Source organism: Salvelinus fontinalis, chromosome 40, assembly GCF_029448725.1.
Source record: "Salvelinus fontinalis isolate EN_2023a chromosome 40, ASM2944872v1, whole genome shotgun sequence".
NCBI classification, from domain to species: domain Eukaryota; kingdom Metazoa; phylum Chordata; class Actinopteri; order Salmoniformes; family Salmonidae; genus Salvelinus; species Salvelinus fontinalis.
The window spans coordinates 5,827,593-5,844,759 of NC_074704.1; the positions used below are offsets into that span (position 1 = coordinate 5,827,593).

General features: G+C 39.7%; 1 pseudogene; it reads right to left on the reverse strand.

The window, feature by feature from the left end:
• Nucleotides 1–17,167, reverse strand: part of LOC129839210 (zinc finger protein 91-like) — a 52,530-nt pseudogene that overhangs the window by 32,808 nt on the left and 2,555 nt on the right.

The following is a 17,167-nucleotide window of genomic DNA, read 5'->3' on the forward strand; positions in this document are numbered from 1 at the left end:
TGGATATAGTCATGGTAGGATACATGATAGTCGCAACACATGGAGTTGGGTTGGATATAGTAATGGTATTGTGTTGGATATAGTAATGGTATTGTGTTGGATATAGTCATGGTATTGTGTTGGATCTAGTCATGGTATTGTGTAGGATATAGTCATGGTATTGTGATGATATAGTCATGGTATTGTGTTGGATCTAGTCATGGTATTGTGTTGGATCTAGTCATGATATTGTGATGGATATAGTCATGGTATTGTGTTGGATATAGTCCTGGTATTGTGTAGGATATAGTCCTGGTATTGTGTAGGATATAGTCATGGTATTGTGATGATATAGTCATGGTATTGTGTTGGATCTAGTCATGGTATTGTGTAGGATATAGTCATGGTATTGTGTTGGATCTAGTCATGGTATTGTGTTGGATCTAGTCATGGTATTGTGTTGAATATAGTCATGGTACACACACACACACAAAGACACAAATACCCAATACATTGATGACAATTTTACGAACATCATCACATAGATTGTTTGGGTTGAAATGATGTGGAAACAGTCAACCAGTTTTTGCCCAGTGAGGTTTTGTTTGTGAGAGAGATTATAGTAGACGGTTGCTGTCTAAAAGTGATTGATGTGTTTTTCTGTGTCCTTTGGTTGTCCTCTCGTTGACCTGTTAATGACATCATCTCCGGATGTTCTCACCATATTTAGTGTGTGATTATGTAACTTTGTAGTGCAGCTGTTTCTTTGTAGTAAAACACATGTTTGAAGTAAAAAGTAATGTCCTGGTGATTGATGTGGCGCTGTTGAACTGAAAGAAATATGTTTGAAGTAAAATATGTTTGATAATAGAGTGTCAGAGGGATGTCTCAGTCAACCTCCCCCCAAAAAACAAAAAAATCCCCAGAGGCCTCACACCCTCCTCTTTGAAAGGTTCATTGTACTCTTTAACTATGCTTCCCTTACTGACGACCTAAACAGATCATTTTTACCCTTTAAAAAAATAATAGTTGTCAGCTATCCAGATGTAATGGTCAAGAGGTTGTGAACCTAGAGGGGCCCTTGAACACATGTTGTGTTGAGGTGCACCTAGAGGGGGCCCTTGAACACATGTTGTGTTGAGGTGCACCTAGATGGGGCCCTTGAACACATGTTGTGTTGAGGTGCACCTAGAGGGGGTCCTTGAACACATGTTGTGTTGAGGTGCACCTAGAGGGGGCCCTTGAACACATGTTGTGTTGAGGTGCACCTAGAGGGGGCCCTTGAACACATGTTGTGTTGAGGTGAAACTAGAGGGGGCCCTTGAACACATGTTGTGTTGAGATGAACCTAGAGGGGGCCCTTGAACACATGTTGTGTTGAGGTGAAACTAGAGGGGGCCCTTGAACACATGTTGTGTTGAGGTGAACCTAGAGGGGGCCCTTGAACACATGTTGTGTTGAGGTGCACATTATAACAATGTGCGGTGAGAGTCAGAGAGCAAGTTCAGGGAGTCAGTGTTCTAATAAATACAACATGAAACTAAATAAGAAACAGAAACAACAACGTCTGGTGAAGGAACCAAAGGGAGTGACGTATATTTATATAGAAGGTAATCTGGGAGGTGATGGAGTCCAGGTGAGTCTGATGACGAGCAGGTGCGCGTAACGATGATGACAGGTGTGCACCATAATGAGCAACCAGACGACCTAGAGGCCGGAGAGAGAGCACACGTGACAACACACGTTTTCTGTTTATGAAGGAATAAACGATTGACAGGATATAGACCACAAAACAACCAAAAAAAGGTAATTTTACCCCATTAATAACATTTTACTGCAGGGGGCTAAATCAGGGGCACACAGAGTGTTTTCTTGGTAGTCTTAAACAAATCTACTGTGAAACAAAAGTATCCACATCACACACATGGTTATGGACTTAAAAAAAGAAGACACCAGTACCATGTCAGATACAGTTTAAATGTATTTATATTTGAGTTTGCATCTCAATATGACACTTTAAATAAACTCAGCAAAAAAAAAAAAAACGTCCCTTTTTCAGGACCCTGTCTTTCAAAGATAGTTCGTAAAAATCCAAATAACTTAATTTTGACAAAACAATATTGTTAATGTAGTAGTTGTTTAATTTTAACCACCCTTGGGTTATGATGTATATGACATGACAAGATACATTGGCTACTTTAGTCATCTTTTTTTATTGACATGTTTATAATCCAAAAGTATGTTTACAGACAGGAGGGAAATACTGTTTATGTTAAACTGTAGAGAACAAAAACCTTTGGTGAATCAAGGATTCCCTGATATTTTAAATACTACACATGTCCAGAAGGCTGGTTCTGACAAACACATTTCAAAGTTTAAAACGAGGGTGTCAAGACTTACATTTCTTTGAGTCGTCAACTGAAGGGATTTAGGTTGCCAGTTGAGTGAAAAATATATTTTTTAAATACCTGATGTTGATGGTTTTTTACAAACCCAATCAGTTTTCTACATCTAACATCATCACATGGATGTGTTTGGTGAAATGATGTGGAAACAATGTTTATTCAACCAGTGGGAGGCTTTTAAATGCCCCCAAGAAAGTGGAACAAGGAACTCTTCATTGAGACAATGATGAAACAGCAATCCGTGGGAGAGTTGTGGTGGATATTATAAAATAAGGATCTGCTGGAGTCCAAGTCAAACCAAGATTATTTATTTCTGAGCTCAGAGAGAATAACAGAGTTACACAGCGCAGTGTAGACAGTCTGACTTCCTGAAGCATTGGGTGATGGGCACATATCTTTATAGTTTCCTGTTCCTGGGAGGGACTTTATTCATACAAGGACATAGGTGCAGCTGGTTTGCAACACAGGAAGATACTCCCAGGAACAGGAGATTATAATAGGTCAGTTTCACAAGGTTAGTCACATACTCAGTTATGTGGACACATACAATTAACATTTTCCATTACAGAGTCAGTGATAACTTTTATTTCATTAAATCATCAGTGGGCCAACAATGCAAATGTGAACAATGGAGCAAATGCATCACATCCAAATATCACTTGACTATCTGTAGTGCTGGAGGAAAGACACATGCAGATAAACACATACAGTCAGAATTTTAAAAAGGACCATTTAAACACACGGAATCTGATCTACTCTTTATTCAAACTGACATACTCCATATTCAATTAATGTTTTCTCCCGTGTGGATTCTCACATGTCTTTTAAGTGACTGTGATGAGTAATATGTCTTCCCACAGTCTGAGCATTTGTAAGGCTTCTCCCCTGTGTGTATTCGCTCATGAGCTATCAGGCTTCCTAACTCGCTAAATCTCTTTCCACACTGGGAGCAGTGGTAAGGCTTCTCCCCTGTGTGTATTCTCTCATGTTTTTTCTGATTACTTAAGTGGGTAAAACTCTTTCCACACTTGGAGCAGTGGTGCGGCTTTTCCCCTGTATGCATTCTCTCGTGTATTTTCAGGCTCCATAATGTTGCAAAACTCTTTCCACACTGGGAGCAGTGGTGCGGCTTTTCTCCAGTATGTATTCTCTCATGAATTTTCAGTGTCCCTATCGTTGTAAAACTCTTTCCACACTGGGAGCAGTGGTAAGGCTTCTCACCTTTGTGTATTCTCCCAGGTCGTTTCAGGTCCCTTAACTGGTTACAACCTGTTCCAAACTGGGAGCAGTGGTGAGGCTTCTCCAATGTGTTTATTCTCGCATGTTGCTTCAGGTGTCCTTTCTGGTTAAACCTCTTTCCACACTGAGAGCAGTGGTAAGGCTTCTCCCCTGTGTGTATTCTCTCGTGTGTTTTCAGGTTACATAACAGGGTAAAACTCTTTCCGCACTGGGAGCAGAGGTAAGGCTTCTCCCCTGTGTGTATTCTCTCATGTTGTTTCAGGTCCCTTAACCCGTTACAACCCGTTCCACACTGGGAGCAGTGGTAAGGCTTCTCCCCTGTGTGTATTTTCTCATGTTGGTTCAGGTGTCCTTTCTGGTTAAAACGCTTTCCACACTGGGAGCACTGGTGTCGTCTTACTGGGTTGGACATCTCTGGCTCTGGTTCCTCCGAGTCTGGTCTCTCTCCTGCCAAAGACAGATTGTTTATTTAAACAGAGACCTGAATGAAACCTCCACATGATAAAACAGCCTTGCAACGAGGGTAAATCCTAATCAGATCCCTCAATAACCTGAGGCCAGTTTTAACAATCTTGGTGTGATTTTAAAACAAATTATGTTGTATAGCTTCCTGGTAATTACTGATATGTTTACATTACTTATTTTATTAATTCTGTTTTACAAGTCAGAACACAAAAAACTAAACAGTTCTAGGACACTGAAGACACACACGTCGCTGGATTCCAATCAAGCAGGTGATTCTAGATATATAACCTTCATAGTTGTATGATACAGAATGTGACCTACACACTTCCTTGAACCTAAAATAAGTAAATAAGTAATTTAAAGTGATAGTCCAAAACATGTTTCTACGTTGAAGACACAAAGCACATCAGTTACATCTCCCCGTAGTTGAAAGGGTTCGCCACGCTATTTAAATGGCCCAATTTATTTAGACGTTAACACATTTTCAACATTTTAACTGTCACTGATGTCATGACAGTTTGGGTAAAGTAAAAAATAAGGTGAAATATTTTGGGGAGACATTCCTAAAACTGATAGTAACTATATATAGTACATCTAGCCATATTATAAAGTCTGAAAAGGCTTGGTCATTCACATGTTATGAATTCGCTATGACATCATCATATGTTCCTAAAACTGATAGTAACTCTACTGAACAAAAATATAAACGCAATATGTAAAGTAGAGGTCGACCGATTATGATATTTCAACGCCGATACCGATTATTGGAGGACCAAAAAAGCCGATACCGATTAATTGGCCGATTTTTATATATTTTTTGTAATAATGACAATTACAACAATACTGAATGAACACTTATTTTAACTTAATATAATACATCAATAAAATCTATTTAGTCTCAAATAAATAATGAAACATGTTCAATTTGGTTTAAATAATGCCAAAGCAAAGTGTTGGAGAAGAAAGTAAAAGTGCAATATGTGCCATGTAAAAAAGCTAACGTTTAAGTTCCTTGCTCAGAACATGAGAACATATGAAAACTGGTGGTTCCTTTTAACATGAGTCTTCAATATTCTCAGGTAAGAAGTTTTAGGTTGTAGTTATTATAGGAATTATGAGACTATTTCTCTCTATACCGTTTGTATTTCATATACCTTTGACTATTGGATGTTCTTATAGGCACTTTAGTATTGTCAGCCTAATCTCGGGAGTTGATAGGCTTGAAGTCATAAACAGCGCTGTGATTCAAGCATTGCGAAGAGCTGCTGGCAAACGCAGAAAAGTGCTGTTTGAATGAATGCTTACGAGCCTGCTGCTGCCTACCACCGCTCAGTTAGACTGCTGTATCAAATATCAAATCATACACTTAACTATAATACACTGCTCAAAAAAATAAAGGGAACACTAAAATAACACATCCTAGATCTGAATGAATTAAATATTCTTATTAAATACTTTTTTCTTTACATAGTTGAATGTGCTGACAACAAAATCACACAAAAATTATCAATGGAAATCAAATTTATCAACCCATGGAGGTCTGGATTTGGAGACACTCAAAATTAAAGTGGAAAACCACACTACAGGTTGATCCAACTTTGATGTAATGTCCTTAAAACAAGTCAAAATGAGGCTCAGTAGTGTGTGTGGCCTCCACGTGCCTGTATGACCACCCTACAACGCCTGGGCATGCTCCTGATGAGGTGGCGGATGGTCTCCTGAGGGATCTCCTCCCAGACCTGGACTAAAGCATCCGCCAACTCCTGGACAGTCTGTGGTGCACCGTGGCGTTGGTGGATGGAGCGAGACATGATGTCCCAGATGTGCTCAATTGGATTCAGGTCTGGGGAACGGGCGGGCCAGTCCATAGCATCAATGCCTTCCTCTTGCAGGAACTGCTGACACACTCCAGCCACATGAGGTCTAGCATTGTCTTGCATTAGGAGGAACCCAGGGCCAACCGCACCAGCATATGGTCTCACAAGGGGTCTGAGGATCTCATCTCGGTACCTAATGGCAGTCAGGCTACCTCTGGCGAGCACATGGAGGGCTGTGCGGCCCCCCAAAGAAATGCCACCCCACACCATGACTGACCCACCGCCAAACCGGTCATGCTGGAGGATGTTGCAGGCAGCAGAACGTTCTCCACGGCGTCTCCAGACTCTGTCACATCTGTCACATGTGCTCAGTGTGAACCTGCTTTCATCTGTGAAGAGCACAGGGCGCCAGTGGCTAATTTGCCAATCTTGGTGTTCTCTAGCAAATGCCAAACGTCCTGCACGGTGTTGGGCTGTAAGCACAACCCCCACCTGTGGACGTCGGGCCCTCATACCACCCTCATGGAGTCTGTTTCTGACCGTTTGTGCAGACACATGCACATTTGTGGCCTGCTGGAGGTAATTTTGCAGGGCTCTGGCAGTGCTCCTTCTGCTCCTCCTTGCACAAAGGCGGAGGTAGCGGTCCTGCTGCTGGGTTGTTGCCCTCCTACGGCCTCCTGCACGTCTCCTGATGTACTGGCCTGTCTCCTGGTAGCGCCTCCATGCTCTGGACACTACGCTGACAGACACAGCAAACCTTCTTGCCACAGCTCGCATTGATGTGCCATCCTGGATGAGCTGCACTACCTGAGCCACTTGTGTGGGTTGTAGCCTCCGTCTCATGCTACCACTAGAGTGAAAGCACCGCCAGCATTCAAAAGTGACCAAAACATCAGCCAGGAAGCATAGGAAATGAGAAGTCGTCTGTGGTTACCACCTGCAGAACCACTCCTTTATTGGGGGTGTCTTGCTAATTGCCTATAATTTCCACCTGTTGTCTATTCCATTTGCACAACAGCATGTGAAATTTATTGTCAATCGGTGTTGCTTCCTAAGTGGACAGTTTGATTTCACAGAAGTGTGATTGACTTGGAGTTACATTGTGTTGTTTAAGTGTTCCCTTTATTTTTTTGAGCAGTGTATAATAAACACATAGAAATACGAGCCGTAGGTCATTAATATGGTCAAATCCGGAAACTATAATTTCGAAAACAAAACGTTTATTATTTTTGTGAAATACGGAACCGTTCCGTATTTTATCAAATGGGTGGCATCCCTAAGTCTAAATATTGCTGTTACATTGCACAACCTTCAATGTCATGTCATAATAATGTAAAATTCTGGCAAATTAATTACGGTCTTTATTAGGAAGAAATGGTCTTCACACAGTTCGCAACGAGCCAGGCGGCCCAAACTGCAGCATATACCCTGACGGGGAATTCCCTTTTGTTAAATCATCACCCGTTTGGCGAAGTAGGTGATTCGATGATAAATTAACAGGCACCGCATTGATCATATGTAACACAGTACAACTATGTGTAACTAGTGATTATGTTGATATTGATATTCTAGATTATGGGTAAACTTCTCCTTTAAAGCATCATTGATCATATGTAACACAGTACAACTATGTGTAACTAGTGATTATGTTAATATTGATATTCTAGATTATAGGTAAACTTCTCCTTTAAAGCATCATTGATCATATGTAACGCAGTACAACTATGTGTAGGTAACTAGTGATTATGTTGATATTGATATTCTAGATTATGGGTAAACTTCTCCTTTAAAGCATCATTGATCATATGTAACACAGTACAACTATGTGTAACTAGTGATTATGTTGATATTGATATTCTAGATTATGGGTAAACTTCTCCTTTAAAGCATCATTGATCATATGTAACGCAGTACAACTATGTGTAACTAGTGATTATGTTAATATTGATATTCTAGATTATAGGTAAACTTCTCCTTTAAAGCATCATTGATCATATGTAACACAGTACAACTATGTGTAACTAGTGATTATGTTAATATTGATATTCTAGATTATAGGTAAACTTCTCCTTTAAAGCATCATTGATCATATGTAACGCAGTACAACTATGTGTAGGTAACTAGTGATTATGTTAATATTGATATTCTAGATTATAGGTAAACTTCTCCTTTAAAGCATCATTGATCATATGTAACACAGTACAACTATGTGTAACTAGTGATTATGTTAATATTGATATTCTAGATTATAGGTAAACTTCTCCTTTAAAGCATCATTGATCATATGTAACGCAGTACAACTATGTGTAGGTAACTAGTGATTATGTTGATATTGATGTTCTAGATTATGGGTAAACTTCTCCTTTAAAGCATCATTGATCATATGTAACGCAGTACAACTATGTGTAACTAGTGATTATGTTAATATTGATATTCTAGATTATGGGTAAACTTCTTCTTTAAAGCATTATTGAAAAATAATGAATTGAAGTTGGAACATTTGTAACATTTGTAGACTAGAGATAAAGAATGTTGGGCCAGTAACCGAAAGGTCTCCGGTTCGAATCCCCACGCCAGCAAGTTGGAAAACTCCTCCTTTAAGACTCCATAATGCTTCATCATTAGATGCTACAGTCCTCCTTTATGACTCCATCATGTTTCATCATTAGATGCTACAGTCCTCCTTTATGACTCCATAATGTTTCATCATTAGATGCTACAGTCCTCCTATAAGACTCCATAATGTTTCATCATTAGATGCTACAGTCCTCCTGTAACACTGGATGTTTTAAGGAAAAGGGTTTGTAAAACATGTACCTAACATCAGATCATCTTGAAACTTTCTCTCTAAAGCTAACTTTCATCAAGGTTTAATATGGTCTATTGGTTTCTCTCTTTTCATTGGCAGAATCCTTTTTCAGTGTTATGATATTCATAACATCCATATCCACCAGTCTATCTTCCTGTCAACTAACAGAGCTCTGCTGGTTGTCCTGGTAACAGATACCAGTCTATCTTCATGTCAACTAACAGACCTCTGCTGGTTGTCCTGGTAACAGATACCAGTGGGCAGATCTATTGTATTTGTTCAAACTAAACTACAGCACTTACTTTGATGTGTCAAATCTGATCCTTTCTTCTCTTTTCCTCCTCTCACAGTTCCATTCAGCCCCGTTGTTTTCCTGCAGTCAACAAGCAGCACAGACAACCTCTTCATACCCAGCAGTAAGGTGGTACCGGGAGAGGCACGGGCGGAAGAGGCTGGGCTAGCGTTGTCCTGGTAACCATAAAGAGGGGACACAGACACATATCATTATGGATGCTGATGCCACTGTTGTCATGAAGTGCTTTACAGAAACCCAGCCCAGACCCCGATAGAGCAAGCTGTATGCTAGAACAAACCAAGCTGTACCATCTGGTGTTCTGATCTGGAGAGACTCTTCTCTGCCTCGTCAGCAGGATGTTGTTGAGGCTCCCCAGAGGATCCACAATAGTCATGTCTCTCTCCTGTGTGAATGAGAACATCAAACAGATGGTAAACTTATGATCTTCTACTGCAATCATAGGGTCTAACAAGAGGCATGAATATGTCTAAAATGGCCACTTTCATCATGATTTTATAAAATACTGTGTGATGCAATTGTAAAGGGGTCGTTATATGAAATGGGTGCCTTTTGTGTCGCTTTGATATTTTAAGAAGAAATTACGCACCAGTATTGAATTTTATATTAGATGAAGTGCACTTTAATACATCTAATTCAATAAATCTAATTTAAATCTCCCAAAAATATATGTACCAATGGCAGATTAACCCTTTAACAATTTATACAGTACTGAACAACATATTAAAGTGTAGAATTTCAGTAGAACACCCCCACAGTTCAACAACTGCATAGTTTGTGCCCCTGCTTTTAAGACAGTACTCACTGGAGTTAATCTGATATTCTGTCTCCTCCTCTTTCACTCTCAAAACGTCTTCCTCCTTCACCTTTATAGAGATAGCATCCTCTTCCTCTCTAAAAGGTTCTTTCTCTTCTTTCACCATAACAGCCTCCTCTTCCTCCTTTATCATTCTGAAAGCTTCTTCCCCTCCTTTTACTGTAATATCCTCCTCTTCTTTTACCATTCTGAAAGCTCCTTCCCCTCCTTTTACTGTAATATGCTCTTCCCCCTCCTTTATCATTCTGAAAGCTTCTTCTTCTCTTTTCACTGTAACACCCTCCTCTTCTTCTTCAAAGACAATGTTCAGCCCCAGAGCTTCTTTCTCCGTCCAGCAGACACCCTGTTCTTTAGCAGGGGAGGAGTAGCTTTGTGAACTCATGGCCAGAGACGTTAGCTAGCTAGTTAGCTGGTTAGCTAGCTAGTTAGCATTAGCCTAGTGCTAGGCTCAGTGTCAGTCTTTAACAAGTTTGCAAATTAGGTTAAAGTTAACCAATTGATACGTCAACATAAGTTAGTTTAAAACACTGAGATTAGCTAATGTACATTAACATGTTCTAAAGCGTCAATCTTTCCGTTTTATGTTGGCTAGCAAGCTACCGAGGTGGTTGAAAGAGTAGCCGTGTTGTTGTTCCTGAAGAAGCGTCCCGTCCACTAGATTATTCACCTGAAAGACGCACTTCGCCATCTGCTGACTGGAGTGGGTAACGCAATTTGGAAACAATAGTTACTACACTTTTTGTGTCGGAAAGAACGTCATAATAATTTAACAATAAGCTGATATATTTTCACTTACGTCTTACAACTAATAAGATTTGATTTAAGATTTTCCTGTACACAGACGTAGGTCTTAATAGGAATATGTAGATGGTGAATAAATACATCTATGAATAGGTAGTGTTTTAATACACATTTTCTCTGTTAATTTTTCACATTCGTTTTTATCTAGATGTGACGGCACTATTCCCTTAAAGCCACGCTCTATAAGATACAAATCGTCCTGTAAACAATAGAGCAAATGCATCACATGCAAATAGCACTTGATTATCTGTAGTGCTTTACACTGAGTCTACAAAACATTAAGAACACCTGCTCCTTCCATGACTTAGACTGACTTGGTGAATCCAGGCTAAAGCTATGATCCCTTACTGATGTCACTAGTTAAATCCACTTCAATCAGTGTAGATGAAGGGGGGAGACAGGTTAAATAAGGATTGTTAAGCCTTGAGACAAATGAGACATGGATTGTGAATGTGTGCCATTCAGAGGGTGAATTGGGAAGACAAAATATTTAAGTGCCTTTGAACGGGGTATGGTAGTAGGTGCCAGGCGCACCGGTTTGTGTCAAGAACTGCAACACTGCTGAGTTTTTCACCTCAACAGTTTCCCGCGTGTACAAAGAATGGTCCACCACCCTAACAGTGGCGGTCAGTGCCGTTTAAGATGAGGGAGGACGATTTTGTTTATCATGAGCATGGCCTTATTTCTATTACAGCATATTGGATGAATGTCATTCATATTCCATTCACCCTGTTCAATGTAACAGCGATAGGTTTAGACTACTACATGATTCTCAAATGTTCCCTTTACCAATCATGAGGCTGCTACAACCTAGCCTATGAATGAAGTTTACAACGTAGGCGCACACAGGTCAGTGACAGTGACACATTCAATACCGCCTTGCACACGCTTGCCTGCATCTAGCTGATATAGTGGGTAATCATTAGTCCAACAGTTACAAACAAGAGTTTCTATTGGACAAATTCAGGTATGTTTATCCCTGTTTTGTTCTGTTTAAGAAACGTTTTTCAACAACAATCGGCAACATGAATACACCCCTGTTCACACGTGAACACAGTTCACTTTCATTACAGCCACGTTGTATTCCTTCTCACATCTATGTGCTCTCCTCTTATCACCTTCTCCCTTTGTTTCTGTACTTCAATGCACAACACATCAGCTGTATGTGATCAGGCAAAAAAAACTTTCCAAGCCAACCATATCATAACTGCTACACACAGATTCGTTGTCGCCATATTAGCTAAAGTAACGTCATAGTCAACACAGCTAATAGAATTAATGCGTTAGTAAACCTGCTACAATCATGCAGTAACGTTACAGTGTACAGTCAAAGCTGGGACCGAGAGACTGAAAAACAGCTTCTATATCAAGGCCATCAGACTGTTAAATAGCCATCACTAGCACATTAGAGGCTGCTGCCCTATATACATAGACTATTCATATCTGGCCACATTAATAAATGGAACACTAGTCACTTTAATCATGTTTACATATCCTGCATTACTCATCTCATATGCAGTGTACAGTAAGCAGTTTTAGCAATTACACCAAAGGGTCCCAGTGGCAACTAATTAGTCAAACCAAAAGCTTACCTTGACTTGGAAGAGTTACAGTGTTGTGTTGGATAGTCATAGACAGCTAGCTAACATAGCACTCCTCTGTTTAAGCAGGGTGTTTGAGTAGGCTAAACTAGCTAGCTGCATTTGCTAACTAAGTAAGAGAAACTGAAAGTGGAAAAAAGTGAGGCACAGACGTCAGTTCAACATCTAGTTTCTATTTACATTTCTTTGAGTAGTCAAGTAAAGTGAATTCAACATGAAATCAACACAAAATGTCACCTGTAACTGGATTTAGGTTGCCAGTTGGGTGAAAAATAGATAAACATTCCTGTGTTGATGGCTTTTTACAGATCCAATCAGTTTTCTACATTGATCTAACATCATCACATTGATTTGTTTGGTTTAAATAACATGGAAACGTTTATTCAACCAGTGGGAGGCTTGCACATTCCCCCAGGAAAGTGGAACGAGGAACTCTTCATTGAGACAATGATGAAACAGCAATCCGTGGGAGAGTTGTGGTGGATATTATAAAATAAGGATCTGCTGGAGTCCAAGTCAAACCAAGATTCTTTATTTCTGAGCTCAGAGAGAATAACAGTTACACAGCGCAGTGTAGACAGTCTGAATTCCTGAAGCATTGAGTGATGGGCACATATCTTTATAGTTTCCTGTTCCTGGGAGGGACTTTATTCATACAAGGACGCAGGTGCAGCTGGTTTGCAACACAGGATGATACTCCCAGAAACAGGAGATTATAATAGGACAGTTTCACAAGGTTAGTCACATACTCAGTTATGTGGACACATACAATTAACATTTTGCATTACAGAGTCTGTGAACATTTTCATGTCATTAAATATTCAGTGGGCCTACAATGCAAACGTAAACAATGGAACAAATGCATCACAACCAAATATCACTTGATTATCTGTAGTGCTGGAGGAATGACACACCCAGATAAACACACACAGTCAGAATTTTAAAAAGGACCATTTAAACACACGGAATCTGATCTACTCTATATTCAAACTGACATAACTCCATATTCAATTAATGTATTCTAATAAAAACATACAAATATATGTTTGAGTATACTGTGTTCAATTCAATTTCATACGGTAAAAACAGGTAAACACATTCTCAGTCAACAATATAAGACAATTGGAGCACTGTGTATGTTCTCTGATGAATTTTAAGTCAATGTGATGTGAAATATCAATGTACACACTAGGAGAAGTAATTATTCTCCCGTGTGGATTCTCACATGACGTTTAAGTGACGGTGATGAGTAATATGTCTTCCCACAGTCTGGGCATGTGTAAGGCTTCTCCCCTGTGTGCAGTCTCGTGTGATCTTTCAGCTTACTTGAATAGTTAAAACGCTTCCCGCAGTGGGAGCAGTGGTAAGGCTTCTCCCCTGTGTGATTTCTTGCATGACGTTTAAGTGACTGTGATGAGAAATACGTCTTCCCACAGTCTGAGCATTTGTAAGGATTCTCCCCTGTGTGCAGTCTCATGTGTTCTTTCAGCTTTCCTGACCTGTTAAAACTATTTCCACACTGGGAGCAGTGGTAAGGCTTCTCCCCTGTGTGTATTCGATCATGAGCTTTCATGTGTCCTAACAGGTTAAAACTCTTTCCACACTGGGAGCAATTGTAAGGCTTCGCCCCTGTGTGTATTCGCTCATGAGCTTTCAGGTGACCTAACTGGTTAAACCTCTTTCCACACTGGGAGCAATGGTGTGGCTTCACTCCTGTGTGTATCCTCTCATGTTTTTTCATGTTACCTAACTGGTTAAAACTCTTTCCACAACAGTTGCAATGGAAAGGCTTCTCCCCTGTGTGTATCCTCTCATGTTTTTTCATGTTAGCTAACTGGTTAAAACTCTTTCCACACTGGGCACAATGATATGGCATCTCCCCTGTGTGTATTCGCTCATGAGATTTCAGGTGTCCTAAGCGGCTACAACTCTTTCCACACTGGGCGCAATGGTGTGGCTTCGCTCCTGTGTGTGTCAACTCATGTCTTTTCAGGGATCCTAATGTGGCAAACCTTTTTCCACACTGGGAGCAGAGGTGTAGTCTTGCTAGTTTGGACGTCTCTGGTTCTTCCGTATTTTCTCCTGCCAAAGACAGTGTTTATTTAAAGAGAGACCTGAATGAAACCTCTACATCAGGTATTCACAAACTGGGACAATGCCATCGGGGTGCGCCAAATAAAAATGTGATTGACATTAAAAAATAAAAAAAATATATTCTTAATTTTCAAAGAGTCCATTTATATTTTCCAACGAGGCTATACATTTGGGTGAGTTTTTTCTCTCGCCTGAGTAGCCTCATTTCACTGCCAAAAATAAAATGTAACCATCTAGTGTACTCGCTAAATTACAACACAATGTCAAAAACAGGTAGCCTAGTCAAATAATTATGTAGCCAAACGTAGCTGCTGTTCTTTCCGTTTGCTCTAAAATGGAAAGATGGTTAAAAAGGTAAGGCCCGCGTCCATAGACACACATACCAGCTCTACTACCAGCAGTACAACACCTGCAACTGTCGACGACACAAGTTGTTCTGCTTCCACAAGCACATCCAATGCTAGCATCAGTAATTCTACATTTATTGTTAGCCCAGCTAGCATGGACACTGACAGTTGTGAATCTGATGCAGCCGAAGAGCTACTGCCCCCTTACCTGGGAAAGCACCAAACAACAGACAGGAACGTTGGACCAGCGAAGAGGCGCAAATATGATGAGAACTACATTGATTTGGGGCTCACTTATACTGGGAGTATTGCCTTTCCTCAGTCACAGTGTTATGTGCAAAAGTAGTCTCTCAACTCGATCAAACCTTCCCTCTTGCGCAGACATTTAGAAACAAAATAACAACAAAACAGCAATTGGCATGCTGACTGCAGGAACATCCACCGGAGCTGTTGCCAGAGAACTGAATGTTAATTTCTCTACCACAAGTCGCCTCCAACATTCTTTTAGAGAATTTGGCAGTACATCCAACCGGCCTCACAACCGCAGACCACTTTTAACAATGCCAGCCCAGTAGGTCCATGTCATCTGAGACCAGCCACCTGGACAGCTGATGAAACTGAGGAGTATTTATCTCTGTAATAAAGCCCTTTCGTGGGGGAAAAACGAATTCTGATTGGCTGGGCTGGGTTATGCCCTCCCAGGGCCACCGATGGCTGCCCTCCTGTCAAGTCCATAGATTAGGGCCTAATGAATTTATTTACTTTGACTTATTTGAACTGTAAATCATTAAAATTGTTGCATGTTGCATTTATATTTTTATTCAGTAGATATATACAGTGCCTTCGGAAAGTATTCAGACTCCTTAACTTTGTCCAAATTTTGTTAGGTTACAGCCTTATTCTAAAATTGATTCAATTGTTTTTTTCCCCCTCATCAATCTACACACAGGACCCCATCATGACAAAACAAAAACTTTTAAGAAATGTTTGCTAATTTATTAAAAATAACAAACTGTATTATCACATTTACATAAGTAGGCAGACCCTTTACTCAGTACTTTGCTGAAGCACCTTTAGCAGCGATTACAGCATTGAGTCTTCTTGGGTATGATGCTACAAGCTTGAGACACCTGTATTTGCAGAGTTTTTCCCATTCTTCTCTGCAGATCCCCTCAAGCTCTGTCAGGTTGGATGGGGAGCATGGGAAGCACGATAACCAGCTCAGTTTCGAGTCTCATAGCAAAGGATCTGAATACTTTCTATTTTTTCATACATTTGCAAAAATTTCTAAAATCCTGTTTGCTTTGCCATTAAGGAATATTGTGTGTAGATTGATGAGGAATATTTATTTTTTAAATCCATTTTAGAATCAGGTTGTAACTTAACAAAATATGGAAAAAGTAAAGAGGTCTGAATTGTTTCCGAAGGCACTGTATATAGTGTATATAATAATGTATATAGTGTATATAATAATGTATATAGTGTATATAATAATGTATATAATAATGTATATAGTGAATATAATGATGTATATAGTGTATATAATAATGTATATAGTGTATATAATAATGTATATAGTGTATATAATAATGTATATAGTGTATATAATAATGTATATAGTGTATATAATAATGTATATAATAATGTATATAGTGTATATAATAATATATGTAGTGTATATAATAATGTATACAGCCATGTTGTGAAGTATGAAAAGGCTTGTTCATTCACATCATGAATTCACTATGACATCATCATATTTGTATATGTTTTATGGGTTGAAAAAAAAGCCATAACTAATAAAATAACAAATTAACTGGCAAAGCAGCAGAGCGAGGCCCGCGTAATCCAGCAAAGTCACAAGTCACGTGTTTGCAGCTGTTTCAGTACAACACTACAGAGAGGGGGAGAGGACAAACTTCACTGGACTAGTTTCAATGTATGGAATCACTTAGGAGTTTCTGGATGTTGGGTAAACTTCTCCTTTAAAGCATCATTGAGAAATAATGAATTGAAGTTGTAACATTTGTAGACTAGCGGTTAAGAGTGTTGGGCCAGTAACTGAAAGGTCGCTGGTTCAAATCTGCCGTTCTGTCCTTGAGCAAGGCAGTTAACTCCCAACAACAACTGCTCCTCGGGCACTGATGACGTGGACATTGATTAACAAGCGCCCGCACCTCTCTGATTCAGAGGGGTTTGGTTCAATGCAGAAGACACATTTAGGGTGAATGGATTCAGCTGACTAGACATCCCCTTTCCTTTCCCTTTTCATCCCAGTCCTCCTTTAAGACTCCATAATGTTTAATCATCAGATGCTACAGTCCTCCTTTAAGACTCCATAATGTTTCATCATTAGATGCTACAGTCCTCCTTTAAGACTCTATAATGTTTCATCATCAGATGCTACAGTCCTCCTTTAAGACTCCATAATGTTTCATCATTAGATGCTACAGTCCTCCTTTAAGACTCCATAATGTTTC